The sequence below is a fragment of the Musca domestica genome, unplaced genomic scaffold (assembly GCF_030504385.1).
Source record: "Musca domestica strain aabys unplaced genomic scaffold, Musca_domestica.polishedcontigs.V.1.1 8, whole genome shotgun sequence".
NCBI classification, from domain to species: domain Eukaryota; kingdom Metazoa; phylum Arthropoda; class Insecta; order Diptera; family Muscidae; genus Musca; species Musca domestica.
Window position 1 is genome coordinate 10,972,317 of NW_026712409.1, and position 23,288 is coordinate 10,995,604.

General features: G+C 35.1%; 1 long non-coding RNA gene across 1 annotated transcript; it reads left to right on the forward strand.

Annotated features, from left to right (window-relative positions):
- Positions 1-1,679: 1,679 nt before the first annotated feature.
- LOC131806608 (uncharacterized) lies at positions 1,680-22,191 on the forward strand. The gene is made up of 2 exons (XR_009344110.1): positions 1,680-1,852; positions 21,971-22,191. It is a non-coding gene; the product is annotated as an uncharacterized LOC131806608 (long non-coding RNA).
- The last annotated feature ends 1,097 nt before the right edge of the window (positions 22,192-23,288 follow it).

Consider the following 23,288-nt stretch of genomic DNA (forward strand, 5'->3'; position numbering starts at 1 on the left):
ACCTCTCACCTATTTCGTATTCATCTATACTCACAGAATTATCACAGAATCCTTATTTTTATACCCTCCACCATACTATGGAGGATATATTAACTTTGTCATTCCGTTTGTAACTCCTCGAAACACTCATGTCAGACCCAACAAAGTATATATATTCTTGATCAGCGTAAAATTCTAAGTCGATTTAGACATGTCCATCTGCCTGTCCGTCTGTCCGTCTGTCCGTCTGTCTGTTGTAATCACACTATCTTTCGAACAAATTGAGATAGAAGGCTAAAATTTTGCACACGTGTTTATTTTTCCAGTAGGCAGGTTAAGTTCGTAAATGGGCCATGTAGGTCCACGTTTTCATATAGCCCCCATATAACGGTACCTCCCGATATTCGGTATTTTGGTGATTTTAGCGACATTATTCACCGGAATTGTTTCAACTTTGGTATTTGAAGTTCGAAATGGATACTACAGCCTATGACAGAAAATTATCTGGGCAGGAACACGTCTTCGTATAGCCCCCATATAACGGTACCTCCCGATATTCGGTATTTTGATGATTTTAGCGGCATTATTTAAACGGAATTGTTTCAAATTTGGTATTTGAGATTCGTAATGGATACTACAGCCTATGACAGAAAATTGTCTGTGTTGGTCCACGTCTTCGTATAGCACCCATATAACGGTACCTCCCAAAATTCGGTATTTTGATGATTTTAGCGTCATTATTCACCGGAACTGTTTCAACTTTGGTTTTTTGAAGTTCGAAGTTATCTGGGCAGGTCCACGTCTTCGTATAGCCCCCATATAACGGTACCTCCCGATATTCGGTATTGTGATGATTTTTGCGACATTATTCACCGGAATTGTTTTAAATTTGGTATTTGAAGTTCGTAATGATTACTACAGCATAAGGAAAAAAATTGTCGGTGCAGAATCCACGTCTTCGTATAGCTCCCATATAACGGTACCTCCCTATATTCGGTATTTTGATGATTTTAGCGGCATTATTCAACCGGATTTGTTTCAAATTTGGTACTTAAGATTCGCAATGGATACTACAGCCTATGACAGAAAATTATCTGTGCAGGTCCACGTCTTCGTATAGCCCCCATATAACGGTACCTCCCAAAATTCGGTATTTTGATGATTTTAGCGTCATTATTCACCGGAATTGTTTTAATTTACGTATTTAGAGTTCGTAATGGGAACTACAGTCTGTGACAGAAATTTGCCTATGCAGGTCCAGGTCTTCGTATAGGCCCAAATATATCAGTACCTCCCTATTTTCGGTATTTTGACGAGTTTAGGTACAATATCCACCGAAATTGTTTGAGATGTCGTATTTGACGTTAGTAATCGATGCTATAGCCGTGACAGAAAATTGTCTATGCTGGGCCAAGTCTTCGCACAGCTCCGATACAACGGTACCTCCCTATATAAGATATTTTGATGATTTTAGCTACATTATTCACCCTTTATTTCCTATGTAGGTCCACGTCGTATAGACCCCAATATAACGGCTATATTCGGTGTTTTTAAAATTTTAACAGAATGTTTTAAGGATTTTATTTTTTGAAAATTTCCAAATACGTTCCAAATGGTGGAGGGTATTCAAAGTTCGGCCCGGCCGAACTTGCTGCTTTTTAAGTTATTGTTATTTCTTTTCTTACAGTTCCCTATGAAAATGTTCGCTGGGTTCATAGGAAGACAAACTTCATTCCATCTCATATCATTTTTCAAACCATAATATTTGCATAAATGTTACAGGATGCAATAGAAGAGAAGGATGGCTGAATGGCGTTTGTCCAAAGGATACCCAAAACGGAGATGACAAACTATCAACACAACACCAAGGAAGGTACAATGACAACATTTCCTTCAGAGAAATACCCAAACGTGAAGGTATGTCCGTCCGCCTCTGACTGCCTGCCTTTGTGTACGGCAATATAAACGCCGGCCAAGATACGGAAAAATAGAGAAGTCTACTTTAAAACGTTTAAGTATGACAATGATTGACATTGAATGTTCGGCAAGGAGCAGGAGGAGAAGGTGGAAAGATGCCAAAGGGGAATGCTGGTATGCTACACAGTTGGCAGGATACTCGTTTATATATTACGCAACACTTTTGACTTGATAGCTAAATGGCTGTTAACGCTTTCATGAATAGCTGTGTATAGGGTTCCTTTTTTTTTGTTCGTCCCATTCGCTGCCAGTTGCCCTTCATTGTCGTTGAGTTCGTTTGTTGAGCAGAGTACGAGTATAACTTAACTCAAGTGCACTTTTCATGTCATTTCCGGTTAGTTGGATATGTCCATAGCCCAAAGCCAATTACAATTGCGTTTATATATTGTGTGTATGTGTGTGCGTGTGTGTGTGACTTGTGTGCATACTTACCCACACACCATAAACGTCCTTATCTCTGTCATCATCATCATCATCTTCTTCTACTTCTTTACTGAGTAAATATATATTTTGTTATTGACTTAAGTCAATATTGAAGTTAAGTGTAGTAGCCTGCAGAGAGATAATGGAAATTTCTGAAAAGTTGACTTATTTATCGTTTGACAACCATTGGACATATCTGTGTGTGAAAGTAAGAGATAAGCGGAAAATGATATATCGAGATGCAGGGAAAATTTTATACAAACATAATATGTATGGAAGACAAGACAAGCCAAGAAGTATTCTATCAAGAAAATATATGGGATTTTAAAGAAGGACTACTTCTTCTAGAGATTCGATAGGAATACTTATATACAGGGTGAGATAAAAAAACTGCAAAACAAAGTCAAACGCCATAATTTCTACAATTTTTTTAATGTTATTTAATGAAAGCTAAAAATGTCGGAAATAGCATCAAATTTTAGAATATGTTTAAATTTGTTCCATTTGGTCACCTCGGCACGAATTATGGCATTCAAACGGCCAATGAAACTGCCACACGCTGCCCGAATGTTGCTCTGCTGTAATTTGACCCATTCCGGCGAGGCGCTTGCTTGAGGTGATCGACGCTTTGGTACTTTTTAGTGACAACTTTGCTTTTCAAAATACTCTAGACACAATAGTCCAACGGATTGGTATCCGTAGATTTTGGTGGCCATTGTGCGCTGGAAATGAAGTGAGGCACCTCATTTTGTAACCATTCTTGGGTGGCGCGTGCTGAGTGTGATGGTGCTGAGTCCTGTTGGAATGTCTAAAGTCTGCGGCCAAAATGTTTGCGTGCTCAAGGCTTTAATACACCCTCCAGAATATTTTGACGTTAATATTCGGCACTTATTCGGATGTCACGGTCGGAGAGCGAGCATCGGCTGTTATGGCGGCCCATGCCATCACCATGGCCCGCGCTTGAGTTCTAGTGGCCAACCGAAGGTGCACATTTTCAGCTGACCCCATTTGCAAATAAAAACGATCATTTTGTTTGTTTACAAACTGCTGGACAACGAATGTTTTCTCATCGGAGGAAACCAAATTCGACAGTTCACAACTTTCGGCCAAACGAAGCAACTCTTTAGCTCTTTTCTTTCAGCTGCGGTGTAAGTTTTTGCACTTTTTGGAATTCCAATGGCTTTACCCCGAGCTAATTTTTCAATATTTGCAGCATAGAATATTGCGATATGTTCAGCTCACGAGTCATTTTTCGGCCATTGCGAGGCGGGTTTCGATCAAGTCGCTTATTTACTTTTCGAACCATTTCTGCTGATGTTGCTGCTTTCTTCCCTCCACTCCCTTGACGTCGGTCTACGCTACCAGTAACAGTATCACGGTAACTAGTGATGGTACGAGATACAAAAGATTTATTCACATTTAAATGCTGCGTGCTCTAACGATTACCACTTGTGATTTTCCAGCCAAATATAAAGAAATCACACTATCACGCTGGAATTCCATCACGAATAACTTTTTTTTCTGGAAAACTCTCTCCAAAATGCTTCTGTACGCTTGTAAACCATATAATGAGCTGTCACTGGAATAATTTTAACAGCTATTGGACGAGTGGCTGAGAAATGACAGCAGTCTGAAGTTGATTGCAGTTTTTTATTCTCACTCTGTAGATTTTTCATGTAATTCGTCTAGCAGACAACGGCCCAATTTATTACGAAACCAATACACCCATTTACCTCCGAACCGATCTGGTTATATCGACTTTTATGTCATTTTTGAAGGATAGTCAAGGCTTCAATCGTAGATTTTTAAAGTATATTTTTATGCGACCATCACAGCTCTATTCGTGAATCAAAGCTACAATTGTTGATTTTTAGAGGTTCTCTTTTTAATGGCACTCAGGTTTTTAGGCGTGCCTTCTTGAAGAATAATCATGGTCATAACCATGGAGTTTAAAAGATTTTTTTAGAAAAAAAGGATTGACTCGAGCTACAAAAAATATTTTTGGATATAGAAATCGTGCTAAAGTGCCCTCTTCAAACTGTATTCCAAGGCCTCTCCTATTCACAGAAGATTATGTAACATATTTTCTTCTGATTAGAATCCATATAATACACATTTTTTAGAAGGAATTTCGGGACCTGTCTCTCAGATTTTTTTTACTTAAAATATATTCCCTGACTTTTTTTCGAGTAAAATAATATTAAAAAAGCCCTTCCTTAAAATTGATCTTTACTATTGAACCCCTTTCAATTGATTCTCTGTTGACTTCCAATTTACCCCTGATTTCCATTCCAATTATCGGCAGATAAACATTTGAATTTTGCTCCCGGTTCCAATGACTGTTTCTGTTTTTTAATTAATGGTATTTAGCATTTCCATTTTATTGTCGTTTTTCTTTTTTTTTTTTTTTTTTTTTTGCTACCCCAACATTGGTTCGTCCTTTCAACCATTGCTGGCTGGCATCTTTACACCGCGAGGTAATATTTCAATTGTGTTACAAATCTGCTATTATGGCTTTTGAACAAAATCCATTCTCCTCATCCTACCAGTGCTCGAATAAGCTTTAACTGGCGCTGGGCACTCCCATTTGCTTGGTCATTATGCTTTGCACCATTAAATATGTTTTACTCTAAAACGATGAAAGGATTTAGCCCTAAGTCATCCGTACCAAGCGCCTGCTATTTCTGCAGCTCCTGCAATTGCCAGCGAATGCTTTAAGTGAGATAGATAATGTATTTTGGATATTGGAGTGGAATGACGGGATGTTGTTTACAAATACACAATCAGAAAAAAATATTTGGGAATTTTTAAAAATCGACAAAAACATGCGATGTGTTCAGCATTAATATCATCTGTTAGAAGGAAGATCTAAATGGTATCTTGATTTTATAAATTATATAGCTGACTTTAAAACACCTAGAATTAGGAATAACCCTTACATGGGCCATATCTCAAATATCTTGATTGCGTTTTTTTTTTTTTTTTTTTTAAATAAAAAATATTTTTGTAGCATGACCAGGGCTTTAGCTGTGATTTTAACACTATTTTTAGAACCATTACTGACAGCTTCAGTCGTTTTTTTTTTTTTTTTTTTTTTTTTTTGAAGGATACTCGCTATAATATATCGTGGATTTTTAAAGAATATTTGTGTAGATATATCTTGGCTATTATCACAAATTTTGCTATGATTAATTTTGGAAGAATAATCAACGATTGATGCGGCTGTTTTTAAAGAAAAAAATTAAAAATAATCACAGCTTAATCCATATTCAATTTTGGGTTCAAAAAAATATATTTTATAGGACCATCACAATTCAACTCTTGAATTTTTTCGGGGATAATAAGAGTTCTTGTTGTGAATTAAAAAAATAATGATTTTTTAAAGGCCAATCCGGAATATAATCAATTTTGGATTTTTGAAGAATATTTTCAAAGAAATTTTTTGAAGGATAATCATAGCATCAGTAGTGGATTTTTAAATAATATTTAAAAAAATAATCAGGGATTTAATCAATCTTTAAAAATTGTTGCTTTTATTTGTGGATTTTCAAAGAATATTTTTGTAGGACCATCACAGCTCTAGTCCTTGTACTTAAGGATAATAAAGTCTATCATTAATCGTGATTTTTTTAAAAAATATTTTTGTAGGATGATCAGGGCTTTATCTGTGGATTTATAAAGAACTTTTTAGGACCACTTTTGTTGATTTTTTTTAATTTATTTATTTAATATTTTATTTAATTTTTTTTTTATTATTATTTTTTTTTAAGTATGGTCAAGACTATAGAAAATCGTGTATTTTAAAGAATATTTAAAGAATAATCATGGAGAATATTTTTGAAGGCCTTCGATCATGGGCTTAAAAAACATTTTTATAGGACCATCACAGCGGATTTTTAAAAAAAAATTTAAGGATTGTTGTAGAATAATTAGGGCTTGAGATATAGATTTTAAATACAGCTATAATCGCGGAGGATAATCAGAACATCAGTCGTAGATTTTTTTAAGAAACTTTTCGAAGGATAATAAGATCAGTCAGTCCAGGATTTCTAAAGAAATTTTTTGCAAGGTAACCAGGGCTTTAATCGTTGATTTAAACAAGTAAGCAAAGGCTACAGTCGAGCGGGGCCGACCGTTGAATACCCTACAACACTATAATAAACGATACAGTTTATATAGGCGAGATACTCGAAAGAATTCCACAAGATATTGTGACAAATAATAAAAGAAAACCATCAGGTTTTGTTCTCTAATTTTCGAATAATAGCAACTTTAACTAATTTGCTCATTTCCAATTTATTGGTAGATGTTGCACGTAAATGGTCTTCCTAGATCTGGAACCAATATTTCCCAAAGAACTATAATCTCTCAGAAGTGGTAAATTATGAACATTTATTATTGGTTTTTGACTGAAACGCATCTATATGAGATACAGACATTTGACTATATTCTTCAACGAAATCAGCGTTAACGAAAAGTGCGTCTTTCCTGTATTTGTGAATTCTCCAAAAAGTCACTGGAATGGACTTTTTCGTATTTTGTCTACAAAAGTTGGCAAACTATTTCATACATTGAATATTTTTGGATGGCCATCCAAAACTGCTTGACTTTTGCAATGTCCGGTAAACCCCATTCAAATGTGCGTGAGGTTCGGGCGATAATTGCGACCTGCTGACAATTTTGCAGTTTTTTGGTCCATTTCAACCCCTAAATATTTTGCGATCATCTCCAAAAAGAGTAGGCTTCTATTCTTACCCTCATCTGATCCCCATGCAAAATTTTGTTAGGATCGGGCCATAAATGCGATCTGTATATGATATCCTGATATCCTAACTACTTAGTTTTGTTAGCTGTAGAAATATTACCAAATGTTTAATTCAAAATGAAAATATGCCAAAAATATGACAAAATTGAAAAAATATGAGAAAATTTACAAAATCAATATTTTCATCTTTAGAAATATATTTTTATGCGATTTTTTAGGCGTTTTTTCTTTTCTGCCAAGAGGCCATTCTGAATTAATGAGAACTGTCGAAATCAGTTCAGCCGTTCTCGACATATAAGAGATCTTTCAAGCATATCTTCTTTGATAGACATATATATCGCACATATTTTGCTATATATCCGATTTGTTGGATGTTAACATCAATGTAAAGGTCAGAAGTAACCTTGTCATGGCTTTGTGATTTCGCCGGGATTTAAAATATTCGCGGTTTAATGAAAAATTTTGATTTTATATTTCCGATTTGTTGGATGTTAACATCAATGTAAAGGTCAGAAGTAACCTTGTCATGGCTTTGTGATTTCGCCGGGATTTAAAATATTCGCGGTTTAATGAAAAATTTTGATTTTTTTCAACAAAAAAGATATGTCTATTTTAGCCGCTAAATATTATCCGATGACCACCCAAATTGGTAGGCTTCTTCCCCGCCCTAAACTCTAGCTACATGCGAAATTCCGCGTCGATTGGTCTATAATTGCGACCTGTATAGCTACTTCAAAATCCGACATTTTTCCAGTATTTGGTCCATTTCAACCCCTAAACATTTGGCGATCATCTCCCAAAGAAATAGGGTTCTATTCTGACCTTAACCCCACCTACATTTTAAATTTCGTGAAGATCGGGCCATAATTGCGACCTGTAGAGTGATTACAAATTAACATGGACAGACGGACAGACGGACAGACGGACAGACGGACGGACGGACATACATAGCTAGATCGACTCAGCTCGGCGAGCTAGGAAGATCCATATATACTTTCCTATATGGGAAACCAATATTTCGAGGTGTTACATAAATTCTGGCCCAATCAAACTTATAATACCCCCAACACATAGTGTTGTAGGGTATAAAAAGTTTTTGGGGGATACTGAGGGCTTTAATCGTGGATTTTTAAAGAAACTTTTTGATAGATAATCAATAACTTTTTTAAGGATAATAGAGCATCAGTCGTTAATTTTTAAATAAACTTTTTGAAGGATAATCATGGCATTGGTCTAGGATTTTTAAACAAACTTTTTGAAGGATTAACAGGATTTTAGTTGTGGATTTTTGAAAAATATTTTTGTAGGATAATCAGGGCTTTAATCATGGATTTTCAAAGAAACTTTTTGAAGGATAATCAGAGCTTTAATCGTAGATTTTTAGAGAAACTAATTGAAATATATTCAGGACATCAGTGCAGGATTTTTAAAGAAGCTGTTTGAAAGATAATCGGTGCTTCAATATTGAATTTTCAAAGAAACTGTTTTGAAGGATAATCACGGCTTTAGTGGATTCGTGGATTTTTAAGAAAACTTTTAAAAGGATAACCAGGAGTTTAATCGTGGATTTTTAAAGAATTTTTTTGGAGGATAAGCAGGTTTTAATCGTTTTTAAACAAATTTTGAAAAAAAAAATTAGGGACAATTAGGGCTTTTTGAAAGATTTTCAGGAACATAATCGTGGGTTTTTGAAGAATATTTTTGTAGGATAATCAGGGCATCAGTCGTGGGCTTGAAACTCCGAATGTTAGAAAATAATTTTTAAATCACAGTTGTAATCGTGGATTTGTTGCAGGACATTTAGATTCACAATCTTGATTTTTACAAGTTGCCTTTTTAGAGACTATCAGATGTGCAATCGTCAATTTTCCAAGGCAATTTTTAGTGAACTATGAAATTTGCAATCTGATTTTAAAATACGGTTTTAAATACGATTTTTCGATATTCTTAATTTTTTTCCATTTTAAAGGAAAATTTGAGAGTTTCTGAAGGTCTATATCGCTGACTTTTTAAGACGATTATGGGAGAATTGTAAGAGCTTAAATCATGAATTTTACCCATTACTTTTGGAGTCCTTCTGCGTTTTAATAACAAACTTAAAAAACAATTTCTGGAGGACTAGTTTCAAAGTCAATTTCGTTTTACTTCTTTATATAGAGTTTTTCAAAAATTGTCTTTGAAACTACCAATAGTCCTCCTCCGTTTTTTTTTTTTTTCTTAATGTCTATTTTCTTAAAAATGTGAATTCGTGTTAGACAATCTATTAAATTATTAGGGCTTGTTAAAAAAAAAAAAAAACAATGGGATCCATGAGGAATATATTTCATCTAAAAAAGAAATGTAAAGAATGTTCTTTCTTCAAATGACTTGACTTGACAAGGTTTCGCCCTTTACTGCTTTTTCTGTCTATAGTGGCTCTGTGGGAGGTCGTCCCCTTTAGAAGTCTTAAATAAGACCGGTAGGAACTCTTCTTTGGAAGATCTGTAAAATGTGTTAGCTCTTCGATCTACAAAAGACCTGCAAATTGTACTCTTTCTATAAAAGTCTTGAAGAAAACCCTAGATTTATTTATACCGTCAGTCATATAGCTAGAGAGGGTATATATTATTTGATATGGCCAAAATGTGCCTCACTAAAATATTGGTTTTAGACCCTAGTTCTCTTTGGACCAAATCCCTTTCAGGACATTTCCAGCCATCCCCATATAAAGGTCGAAATTTTCAAAAAAAAAAAAATATTTTGCTGCACAAGAAGAGAAAAATATCCAAATATTTGCATTAGTGGTACGTCAATTGCGAAAATGCGCAATATCTACATCAAGTACCTCCACCACAAAGGGTCAACATTTTAAATAAATATCACTTTAATAAAATGTGATGTTAGAGTTCGATTGTCTTCAAATTAGACACATCACAATATTTTTATTAAGCCAAACTCTGGTGTGAAGATGGAATATATCGGTCCACTCCATCTGGTACCTCCTCCTAAAGGGTCAAGATTTTAATATCCATGAAGCTCATAAAACACGAAATAACGAAATAACATCCGTTTCCATTCAGACTTGGCACTTCTCAATATTTTATAAGCACAAGATCTGTTATAAAGATGGTGGAGTTCAGACCATTCCTTCTAGTACTTCCCCCACATACGGTTCAAGATTCTGAAAAACAAAACGCTCAAAAAGCAAACAGTTTTCCTTAAAATTAAAACACTTCCAAATTTAATTCAAATTCCCGCCCCGTCTCACCCTCATACCCTTGCCACTAAATTGAATTGTTCTCCTGTTAGAGGGTACATTGAAACAATAATATCTCAGCCTGCCTGCATTCCGGGGCATTTCGTAAACACCAGGAAAATGAGGAAAAATGGAAAAATTACCAATGAAAATATTTACATGTTGTTATGCCACAGACAATTTAACAGTGGATAGTCGTTACGAGTCGTTGTACTCGTAACATAATAATTTTCATGATGCCCATGCTCCGTTCAATGGTAGTAGAGGTGGGGGACGAAGTAAAATATAGCTTTTAAATTAAGTACAAGAGAGGGGAGAGGAAGAGAGAGGGGAAAATATGATAGTGTACTAAATGGACGACAACGTGCCTCCTTGCAACTCTCATTCCTGATTGCTGCCAGGAACAACAAACTGCTTTTGGCCATAACAAGTTATTTGTAGACAATAACAACAGTAACAACAACAAAAAAAAATGTATAAACATTATAATGCGCTCTTTAGGATGCAGACTTTACGGGGGGAAGCACATACATGCATAGCTCTACACGTCCACACATTCCATGGTAATTGTTAGTTTATATAGAAAAATACCGTTTTTGGTTGCAGAGGTATGCAGAACATAAACACTAAACAATCACTTGTGGGAGAAAGAGAGACAGAGAGTGAGAGAGGGAGCTGGAGTCCTCCACAGGAAATTAAACATTTTCCAATGTTTATTTTATATTCATTATCCATTGCACCCTCCTCATCCTCTTCACCTTCCTTTTATTCTATTTATCCAGAACTGTTTTCACTTTCACATTATGCCATGGCATGTTGAGGAAAGTATTCATATTGCTGCAACCAGACTATGGCAAAATTGTTACATCTGGAGAGCACCAACCACCCGCCCCTCTCTCTCTCCCTCTGGCAGCAGCCTCATCACGATTAGCACTGCAGGACAATATGGACCAAAGACCTTAACATAACAACCTCAATGTACTGAGTTTTATAATAGAATAGAAACGAATGTAAACATGGGTTGGTAAAATGTGGAAGAGAGAATGAAATTTGAAAGTAAAAAACAACGTTAGTCAACAAATGCTGAGGACATCAGGGAGGCAAGTGGTGGGTGGGGGAGGAGAGGAGAGGATTACATCAATGTTGTTACAACTCAACTGAATAAGTAGAAAGGTAATGGCAACACGGTAATACTGTCAACATATCGTAATATCATTATCAAACTTAGATCGAGTTCGGAGATGGGCAATATTGGTCTACTTCTTCTAGTACCTCCTCCACATTAGGTCAAAATTTTCAAAAAAAAAAAAAAAATAATTTATCTTTTGAAACAAGAAAGGATCATTTGATTTTGTGCAAACCTTACAAATCCCAATATTTTTGTCGAGAATATACAATATCGGTCCTCTCCATCAAGTACGTCCCCACCGTCAATATTTTGAACAGTCATGAAGCTCATAAAACTTTCATGAAATGCGAATTAAGGCCAAATCCGATTCTCTTGATATTATTCTTATTCCAATATCTTTTGCTGAAACAAGATCTGGTGCGAAGAGGGAATATTTAGAAGCACACCTTCTGGTAACTTCCCCCCAAAGGGTCAAAATTTGGAACACTTATAACTCTTATAAAATGTGAAATAAGTGTCCGATTCTCTTCAAATTTCACAGATCCTAATATTTTTGTTAACTCAAGATCTGATGTGACGATGGGGTATATCGGTTCACTCCTTCGGGTACCCGCCCGCAAAAGGGGTCCAAATTTTAAATAGTCATGAAGCTCATGAAGTGCGAATTGAGCATCCGAATCTCTTAATATTTCACATATTCCAATATTTTTACTAAAACAACATCTGGTGTGAAGATGGAATACCACTCGTTCTGGCAAGACCCCCACAAAGGGTCAAAATTTTGAGTAATTATATCTTTCATAAAATACACAAAATCTGGTGCCATTAGCTAACACCTTCGGCACCTCCAAAAGCGTGTACAATCACAACCCAAGTCAAAATATACTGTAATAAACTGAAATAGACTGAAGGTATAAATCTGTTGGCAAAACCGACTGATACTTTTTTACTTGTTTTTGGACCCATTTTAAACCAAATTTATTAAAATATAAGAATGTGTGGTAAAAAATGTTTCTCGTTTGAGGGTTAACATGTTTGTTTGTTCTCTGGTCGCTGAATATTTTTCTTTTTTTTTTTTCAAGAATAAAAACCAAAAAATAATAATGGAAGTAAGAGAAAGCATAATAGCAGTCAACTAACTATGACCAAGCCGGGGATTATACATGGATAATACTAGAAGCTGGTTAGAGTTTTTAAGCCGTGGCCATTATTAGCTTGGATTTATTTAAACAATTGTCTGTGTTACTCCTTTCCAAATGTTCGACATTTTGACATGTTCAACTTGCTTAAAGTTTCCTATATATTGAAGACCTCCTGAGATTCTCCATCAGAAAATGAACTACAGATGTATCCAATAAAATATTTTTTTAAAGAACTGTTCCTAACAAGTGCCCGCTACTTCGTAACTGGTCAATGGAAACTCAGCCAAATATAAAAATGACAAAGCCTGCATTAAAAGAGTTATTTCCCTCCTCTGTCGCAAGTTATCCGTGGTAAAACTCTTCGCCTTAGTTTAGTAATTTTTCCATGATATTTCCCAAATAATCGTTCTATGCAAATTGTCCCATCCAGACTTTTCGTAGACTATATAAAAGAGTGATTTTTAAAAAAGAACACGTATGATTCAAAAATTGGCATGAAATTTAAATTTGCATTGATAGTTAGGACCATGTAATTTAATGTTTGAATATTATTTTATGAAAATATGGATCGCGACTGTGCCTTAAATGGTCCATCGACTTAGTTCAAATTTGGCATAGCCTTTCCAACATTCCTGTCGGTATCTCACTACACACTCCAAAAATCAGCTCTATTTCTAGACTCTATGCCAAATTGAGTACCATATTTTACTTTCGCACTCCTCGTACAAACCCATCTCCCTATGTAAACGCTAAACACTCACAGTAATCCAAATGCCAATATTCACAATTCTATATTTAATTATACACTTTATACCAAATTTAGTACAAATTAGTATTCTACGTACACTATATTTAACTTATTTTCAAATCGCAGTTCTAGCTCTTTTCCAACACTATATGCCAAATTTAATACCACTTAGTACTTTTCATATACATTATGCTACACATTTCCAAATCTAACTCCTCATCCTAAGAGCTACACACTAACAGTGATTCCTGTACTCTATGTCAAGCTTTCTATCATTTGGTACTTTTCGTGCAATTCCTGCAAGTCCACTTCCTTAACTAAACATTTCTCACTTATGATTTTTATACCCTACACCACAAAGTGGTCAGGGTATTATGTCTTTGTGCATTTGTTTGTAACAGGCAAAAGGAAACGAGATCCCTTTTTATGATCTGCATAGAATCATATTCTGAGTCGATTTATGCATGTCCGTCCGTCCGTCTGTCAATGTATTTTAGTAAACAATGTACAGTTCGCATTTATTGCCCTATCCAGATGAGATTTTGCACAAGTCATTTGTTTGGCCCAAGTACGAACCCTATTGAAATTGGTGATAACCGGTCAAAATTTAGATATAGCTCCCATATACACTGGTGGCCAAAACTAAAGCAACTTAAATCGCAAAGACAATAAATGTCCTGTAACTTTTACAAAAATAAACAAATCGTAATTAATCCAGTTTTAAATGAGGGGTTTAATTCACTTTCAAGAAACTAAAAATAAAAATACAAAAATAAGTTTGAACGAAAAATAATATGTGGAAAACTAAAATGATCCAATTTTTGCTTGGTCAAAACTAAAGCAACTTTTGATTTTTTATTTTAAAATAATTAAAGTTTGGCTAGTAGTCGATAGCATAACCAGTATTTTTGATAGCAGCTGCACACCTACGAGGCATTGAATCTATAACACGCTCAATTTGATCCTTGGGTGTGCTTTCCCAGGCACCCCGAATTCTTTAGAAAATGTTGTGCTTATTTATTTCCGAATCTCTCTTGATCTTCCTATCTACGATTCTCCAAAGGCTTTCTAAGGAGTTTAGGTCAGGTGATTGTGCCGGTCATAACAAAACATGAATTTTTGACTCTCGCAACCAATATTTGACAAGTTTTGATACAAGTTTGGGATCATTGTCATGCTGAAACACACAAATCAGCCCAATATTTTACTCAGCGTAAGGGAACAACGTGATGTCCAACACATCTTTGTAAACAAACGGATCCACAACTTCCTTTATTTTATGGATAGACCCAAGTCCATAGAAAGAAAAATAGCGCCACGCCATTTTTGACCCTCCCCCATGCTTCACTGTACCTTTGCAACACTGCGGCTTGAGTCCTTCATTTTTTGGTCTTCTCATTGTAAAATTTTTCACGTCTGAGCCTTTAATATTAAACGTAGACTCATCCCAGAAATAATGTTTTTTCCATTGAGCTTGATTCCACTTAATATTATCGTTTCCGAAAGCCTTTTTGATTTTTTCAGATATAAATGGTTTTTTGATGTCTTACGGGCACGCAGACCAGCTGCCACTACTCGTCTACGCACTGATCTCGAGCTTATATCCAATGATTGCTCTCTCACCAATCCTGTTGAACTCTTAAATAGTTGTTTTTTATTTCTCTCACAATTTGTGGATCAGTATGGGCTGAAGTTCTTCACGGCCTTCATCCGTTATGGACTGTTACTACTGATCCAGTTTCAAAAAACCGACTTAGTGCACAGACATAATTATGAAATCACATAAATATTTATGAAATATTTCTCGGAAATCATTTTCTGTGATATGTTGTTTTGATAATCACTGATAATTTGCTGTTTTATTCAGGTACAGTATTTGCTTCTAGCCATTTTAAATTTTTTTTGGCAGTACTTAAAAAACGAAAAGAAAAACACATACTGTTGTAAAAAACTTCTCAAAAAGGATTTATGACAAGCGAAATTGTCGAAGGAAGCAAAAAGCGATAAATATCACAGTAAAAACCACTGAAATTGCAGCGGTTATATGAATGTACAACAGAGTTGCTTTTGTTTTGTCCAAGCCAAAATCGGGTTAATTGACTTTACCAAACATAATTTTTTATATAAAAATGAATTTTGGTTTTATGTTTTAGGTTTTTAAAAAGTGACTAAAGTACCTAATTTAAAACAAGAAAAACTTTCTCATTTTCTTAATTTTTGAAAACGTTACAGGGCATTCATTCTCCTTGTAATTTCAGTTGCTTTAGTTTTGGCCACCAGTGTATATCTTCGTCCGATTTGCCTTTTATTGTGCACCAAACGTATAATATCAGTCCGAATAGTATGGAATTTTGCACGTACGATCAGATGGGACCTGAAAATAAGCCATGCTCCCATATATATTGTTCATCCGATTTGTTATTTTTTTCCTCCGCAGCCGTAATATGCGCTCTGTAACAACAATATTTGGGGAAATATATCAAATACAGCTCAGAAATACATTTGCTAAATTTTATCGAGATCGGTTCAGATTTGGATATAGCTCCCATATACATCAAATTTAAAAGATACAAATGTTTCGGCATATTTAGTCTTTTGAACTTTAAATTATAATTATAATCATAACGTGTACGATTGAATTCTCCCATAAAAACGTTTAATTGTTATGCGCAGCTCTACTAAATTAGCAAAGTTGTGTCTTTACTGTTTTTTAATATCGAATTTCATAATTCTACTTCACTTCTTAGACTCTATGCAAATCTAGTACAATTTTATACCACATTGATCAAATTCAGTACACGCAAATGTTTTCCGTACACCGTTGAGACATGATTACTGTTCAGCCGTTTTTTACTTTTGTATGGAAAATTTAATTTTTTTACCATTTTCTGCCCTCCCGGAAATGGTTTCGAAAGACAGTTTAAAGTTGTCCTAATTAAAAGGTCATCTAAAGGCCACTTTTAAAAAAGAAGTGTTTCTATGGGTATGTTGAGGTATTGCATTTAAAAATATACAGAAAATGGAAAAAGTAGTTATTTTGGAGAGAGCCGAACCTCCAGGGTCCTTACCCCGCGTACGTCCCTGTCTAAAGGTTTTTATAAATACACATTCTTCTAAATGTCTCCTACAGATAAAAACTCGTATTACGGTCTTCTATCTATATAAAACATTCGAAACATCTCCATTAAAACAAAAATTCTACCAATTTGTTTTACGGATAAAATTTTTTCCGAGGATCTTCTTTGTCACGTCCATTGGTAGTGTACCTTTTTTTAGGTTACCTAAAGAGAGACAACCTTCTGAGGATTCCTATTAGTAAAGTACCTTCAACAAATCCATTAAGGGTCCGATATTTTCTAAAAGTTTCTTATAAACATAAGAGCTTTTTAATGTATACAATAGGATATAGACCCTCTTAGGGTCTCTTATGGATAGAAACAAGTTTCGTAACAAAGACTTTAAGAGAGCTTTCATCAATAGAAACGCATATAAGGGTATCCTTGAGTTTATCAATCTTTTAAACACACGATCTTCTATAGAACTTCTAAAGATAAAAGAATATCTAAAGGTATCCAAAAAATACCTTTTGACGTAATTCTATAGATTAAAGACCTTCTATAAGTCTCTTACAGATAGAACAGCTTCTGGAGGTATCCCACAAATAGAATATAATTTAATACAAATTCTTCTTTAATATAAGATATTTTGAGGATATCCAATTTTAGAATAACTTCGGAGTAATAAGCTTTCGAAAATCTCAAGAAAATAACAGTAAATCGAAATATATTTTATCGGACCTTATTCTCAAAGTCTTCCAAAGAATTTTTTCTGAAGGTCATCTAAAATTTAAATTCCTAAATTTCCTATAAGCCCCTCGCATCTCAAGCCATAAATCCACATAAATATGCAACATTAAGTAAAGTAAATATTGAAAAAGTTACGATTTGGTTTAAGTCTTAAGCCAACACACACACAAACTCGTAAGCAAACTAAAGCTCGCACACACACATCGACACAAAAATCATTGAATGCACAAATCATTCATTCATTCACTTTTGTAATAACTTTTGCAGATAGGTTCCGCTCTCTTACACCTTCTTCACTTCAAACAGCAGGGATGTGTCTCTGTGTGTGTGTGTAGCTTAAGGCCATTGGCATCGCTCCTGCCAGTTTAATAACAACAATTTATTATAACATCAACACTTGGTTTGCTCCGGTTTTGCCGGTTGCGTGAGAAAACGTATTACGAAGGAGGAGATGAAAGGGTCAGGTCAGGACAGGACGTGCTGCTACTTCAGTGTCAAGTGATGAATTGGTTCGTCGGTTAAAATGGTAGTTGAAACAAAAGTTTTTGTTGATTTTACACCATGGATTGGTTGTTGGTAGTGTGCGTGTGTGTGTGTGTGCGTCTATGTGTTTGTGCATATCATCCAGCTCTCGAGGTCTTATGTGGCAATAAAACAATGCAAACACAAATGTAGATTTGGAAGTAAATTTGTTTGTCTTGTGGCTCCTCCCATGGATGCGAGAATTGAAGGAGAGTGTTATTACTTTTCCTGACAAATAACTTCAAAATTATATGATTTATAAAGAAATACTTTTGCATAAATTCAAATAATGAAATTTTATCACCACTCCTACCATGCACATAGCTTGAGCTGAGTGTGGGACTTGCACGTCGCATGGAGTGTGAGGCTACACACTTATACGAGACTGAGGCAAGGGCGTTTAGTATTACAATTTCCCAAACGAAAAATAAAATATGGAAACAATGCTCTCAACACAAACTCGTGTTGAAATTTACAGTATCTGATGGAAAGATTATAACACCATTAAATACAACAAGTAAAATAGTATCAGTCGGTTTTGCCGACAGATATATACCCCTAGCCTTGAGTTATGATTATTCGAACTGTTGACCCTTTATGGGGTAGGTTCCGAAGCAGTTGGCCAATATTGACCAATTCGTGTCTGACCTAAGACTGATATGAATATTAAAACGTCCTAGATTTGGACTATATCGACTACTTTCTTACAAATTTTTTGGAAAATATGGAAATTTGCGTGAGGTAACAGATATTGCGGACCAAAGTATTCCATTTTCATACTTCATTCAATACAGATAAAAATATTGGAATGTGCGAAATTCTAAGGAAATTGAAAATTTATATCCAATATTATGCGAATCATAAATTTCGATAAATCACATATTTCTATCAGATTTCTGGCTGATATAGTAAGTTGTAAAGAATCGCTGATTTGTTTCGCAAGTTATGACAGATAAAAGTATTGAAAATTGTGACTCTTTGTGGGTTAGGTACCAGAAGTGGTTCGCAGATATATATAATCATCTTCACAACAGATACTGCGTTAGCAAAAATATTTGGATGTTTGGAATTTGAAGAGAGTTGGATGCCATATGACTAGAGATGGTATACAGGGCGAATTAAAAAAACTGCAACAAAGTCAAACGCAAAATTTTTACATTTTTTTTATTTTATTGAATGAAAATAAAAAATATCGGAAATCAATCAAATTTTAGAATAAGTTTAGATTTGGCCGAATTGGCCAACTTTGGCACGAATTATGGCCTTCAAACGGCCATACGGCTTCAATTCGGGCAGCGTGTGACGGCCCGAATGTTGCTGTGCGGTATTTTAGGTGATCGACACTTTGGTATTTTTTAGTGCGAACCTTGCTTTCCAAAATACTCCAGACACAATAGTCCAACGGATTGGTATCCGGAGATTTTTGTGGCCATTGTGCGCTAGAAATTAGGCGAGGAACCTCATTTTGTAACCATTCTTAGATGGCGCGTGCTGAGTGCGATGGTGCTGAGTCCTGTTGGAACGTCCAATATCTGCGACCAAAATGTTTGCGTGCCCAAGGCTTTGATACACCCTCCAGAATATTTTCACGATAATATTCTGAGGCCACGGTCGATTAATACGAGCGGAGAGCGACCATCGGCTGTTATGGCGGCCCACAGCATCATCATGGTCAGTGCTTGATTTCTGGTGGCCAACCGAAGGTGGACATTTTCAGCTGACCTCTTTGGCAAGTAGACACGATTATTTTGTTTGTTTACAAACTGCAGGACAACGAATGTTTTTTCATCGAAGAAAACCAAATTCGGCAGTTCACCACTTTCGGCCAAGCGAAGCAACTCTTTAGCTCTTTTGTGTCTACTTTTTTTCTGCTGCGTTGTAAGTTCTTGCACTTTTTGCAATTTCAATGGCTTTACCCCGAGCTCATTTTTCAATATTTGGCGAATGGAATATTGCGATATGTTCACGAGACATTTTTCGACCACTGCGACGCGGTTTTCGATCAAGTCGCTACTTTACTTTTCGAACCATATAATGTTCACGAGACATTTTTCGACCACTGCGACGCGGTTTTCGATCAAGTCGCTACTTTACTTTTCGAACCGTTGCTGCTGATGTTGCTGGTTCTTCCGTCCACTTCCTTGACCTCGGGCTACGCTACCAGTATCGCGGTAACGAGCGGTGGTACGAGATACAAAAGATTTATTCACATTTAAATGCTGGAGTTATGTAACGAAAGCCACTCAAGGTTTTCCAGCCAAATATAAAGAAATCACAATATCCCGTTTGAGTTCCATCACGAATAACTTTTTTTCTGAAAAATTCTCACCAATATGCTTTTGTACGTTTGTAAACCATATAATGAGCTATCCGTGGAATAATTTTAACAGTTGTCGGACGAGTGGCTTATAAATGACAACAGTCTGAATTTGTTTGCAATTTTTTCATATCACCCTGTAATAACTTACTTTCCAATCTTGATTTTCATACCAAATTTCGAGTTTGGTTCATATAATACCAAAAGGTACCATTTTAGAAGTTTAGTAACATTTTCTAAATTTAAATTTCGAATTTCCAACAACCCTTTGGTATATATATCGTGTACTTCCTCGCTGTCCTTAATTTCACATTTATGAGTTCTAGCTTTACTTCTTCCTTAAGCACAAATGGTACCATATTTAGTACCTTTTAAAATGTTTCGTACCGTTCTAGTATGAATTTCCAAACACCCAGCCTTATCTGACCCCTTCGGACCAAGAGTGACCCTCACCCAAGGTTTCAAGATTTAGCCACTTCGCCTGGGCGTTGAGGAATCGTTAAGTCAGTCAGTTATTAATTACTTTACTATTTTAATTAATTAAGATAAGATCTTTAAAAGTTGCTTCGAAACCCTTTGCTGGTACGAAATGGTTCCGAGCTCGTCCGCAACTATCCTATTAAAAAATATTTCCCTTCTAATCGTTGCAAATACTGTCGCCTGTGACTGATATGCCACAGTGTTGTATTTACACACAATGGCCATGGTATCCATTTGTTTTGTTAGACTTCTTGAGAAGACTATGGAAAATAATATGCGAATACTAGATGGCAAGAACAACAAAAACAGTAACAACAACAACCACAACCACATTCAAACAGAAAAATATGCAAAAATAATACGTTTATAACGATTACAGTATTATTTGCCACAGCCAGAAGCACTTTATCATATGTTCCCTTATGTCTTCTTTTTCTTTTTCTACTTCTTCTCCTTCTCTACATTGCCTTTCATAACAATTCAAAAATATACAAATTTTCCCTCTGACCTGAACCCATTTTTCGTTAGTCGAATGTTTATAAAAGCATCATAATTTCCCATTAGCATAACTATTCATGTGAGAGATGGAGAGAGAAAGAGAGAGAGAGAGAGCGAATTTTGTCTGTCGAAATATTTGACTTTAGAATTCAATAACAATATTTGGAAAGCAGCATAAATTAAGATGAGTATGGGTCACACACACACATATAAACACACCAATAAACACTTCCATGGAGGAAAGGAGTGAAGTAGCAGTTTCCTGGTCCATGTTCGACTCTTAAATAGATTCATAAATATTTATAATTCCCAAGTGAGAAATTTGCATTAGTTTGCTTTATGTGACTTTTGTTTTGGACGAATGAATGACTACAATACAAACAACAACAATAACGGGGACCAGTTAGAATGTAGGCTCTTTCCTATTGCCACTTTTCCTCTCTGCTCTCCCAATGATTTCATTGAATAAATGGCTTTTCAAGTGTTTATTGTTATTTTAGGCTTAACTGGTAAAACAAAATGCTATGGAAATGAGGATTTGAGACTCAGTGTGTGTATTGGTATGACCAAACATAAAATTATAGACTTTAAATGTTTGCAAGCCCAACAAAAGGTTTTATAGACTAAAGTAGAAAATATGTTACTCTTAGGAGACTTTAGTCAATGTTTGTGAGTATGATTTATGAGAGGATTACTCTTGTTATTGATATTTTTTGTTTTTGCAAAAAAAGGACAGCAGTGTCAGAATTTTGAATAGGCAATACCGTTACTGCATCCCATTATGTGAGGAGAACAAAAGAATTGAGTGATGGACAATTTGATGGATGGAATGCTTTAGCTTTTGATGAGTTTATGATGAAGCGATCACTTCCTCTGAAATCTAATTATATACAAGTTCATTTCGTAATAAAGTCATCTTGATTTTAATTTATTTCCTTCTTTTTTTCAGGTTAGAAATACTTCACACAGATGTAATATTAACGGGAAGAAACCTACCGCCTAACAACGGCCTGCTGCAGAAATTGCAACTGGGAATAAATAAACCATGCACACATTTTTTTATTTTTATTTAAAATATGAAATAAATTCCATGTTCATTGTAAAAATTAAATAAATTATATCCGACTTAATATTGTAATTTAATAAAATTACGTTGTTGAGAAATATCAATTGGAGTGACTTTTTATTTACGCCTTAAGGTATGCTCTAAAATCGTAATTTCACAAATGATTGGTAGCACTGGTAAAGACTTGTTTATAGAGCCATCTATTGGACGACATGATTGAAATGGGACAAATCAAATTAATTTTATTCAAAATTTTGTAAAATCTCAAGGCACATTTCTGCAAAAAAAAGTAAAATAATATCAGACGGGTTTTTCGACAGATATATAGCCTCAGCAAATGTTCGATTATCTATATATTTTTTGACTTCTGTTATGATTATTGAAATTGACCCTCTATGGAGTAGGTTCCGAAGGAATTGGCCAATATTGTCAATAAATGTGATCTAAATATTGCGACGAGCCAGGTTTGGACTATATCGACTATTTCCTATACTTTATATGACATAATTTTTATATAATGCTGATATGTGCCTGAGGTACCAGATATAGTGGATCGCATTCAATTTTCAATTTCAATTTCAATTTTCACACATCATCTAAGAAAGATAAAAACATTGGCATGGGCAAAATTACAAGAAGATCGAACATTTATATTCTATGCGAAATCATAAATTCCATATTCATTTCAGGTTTCATGTTAGGAGAAATTGCAAGTTGTAAAGAATCCCTTTGTGGGTGAGGTACCAGAAGGGGTTCGCAGATATATATCATCTTCACAAGAGATCTTGTGTTAGCAAAAATGTTTGTATGTGTGAAATGTCTGTATGGGCGTTGAAGTTTTTTTTTAACTCTCGACCTTTTTTGGTGTAGCTATCAGAAGGAGTGGACCGATATATCCCATCTTCAGAGCAGATTTTGTGTTAGTTGATATAATGAGAAGTGTGAAATATAAAAAGGATTAGATGCTTATTTCGGATTTTATAATCGTTTTGGTTATTCAAAACTTTGAATCTTTGTGGGAGAGTTACCAAAAGCAATGATCCGATCTCTATCATCTTTCTAATAGATCTTGTGCTGATAGAAATATTGAGATGTGATACAAATTTTAGGGATAGCAAAGATAGAGGAAAATCGGTCAATCCTTTTTTCTGTGCAGTAAAATATTGTGTTTTTTTTTTTTTTTTTTTTTTTTTTGAAAATT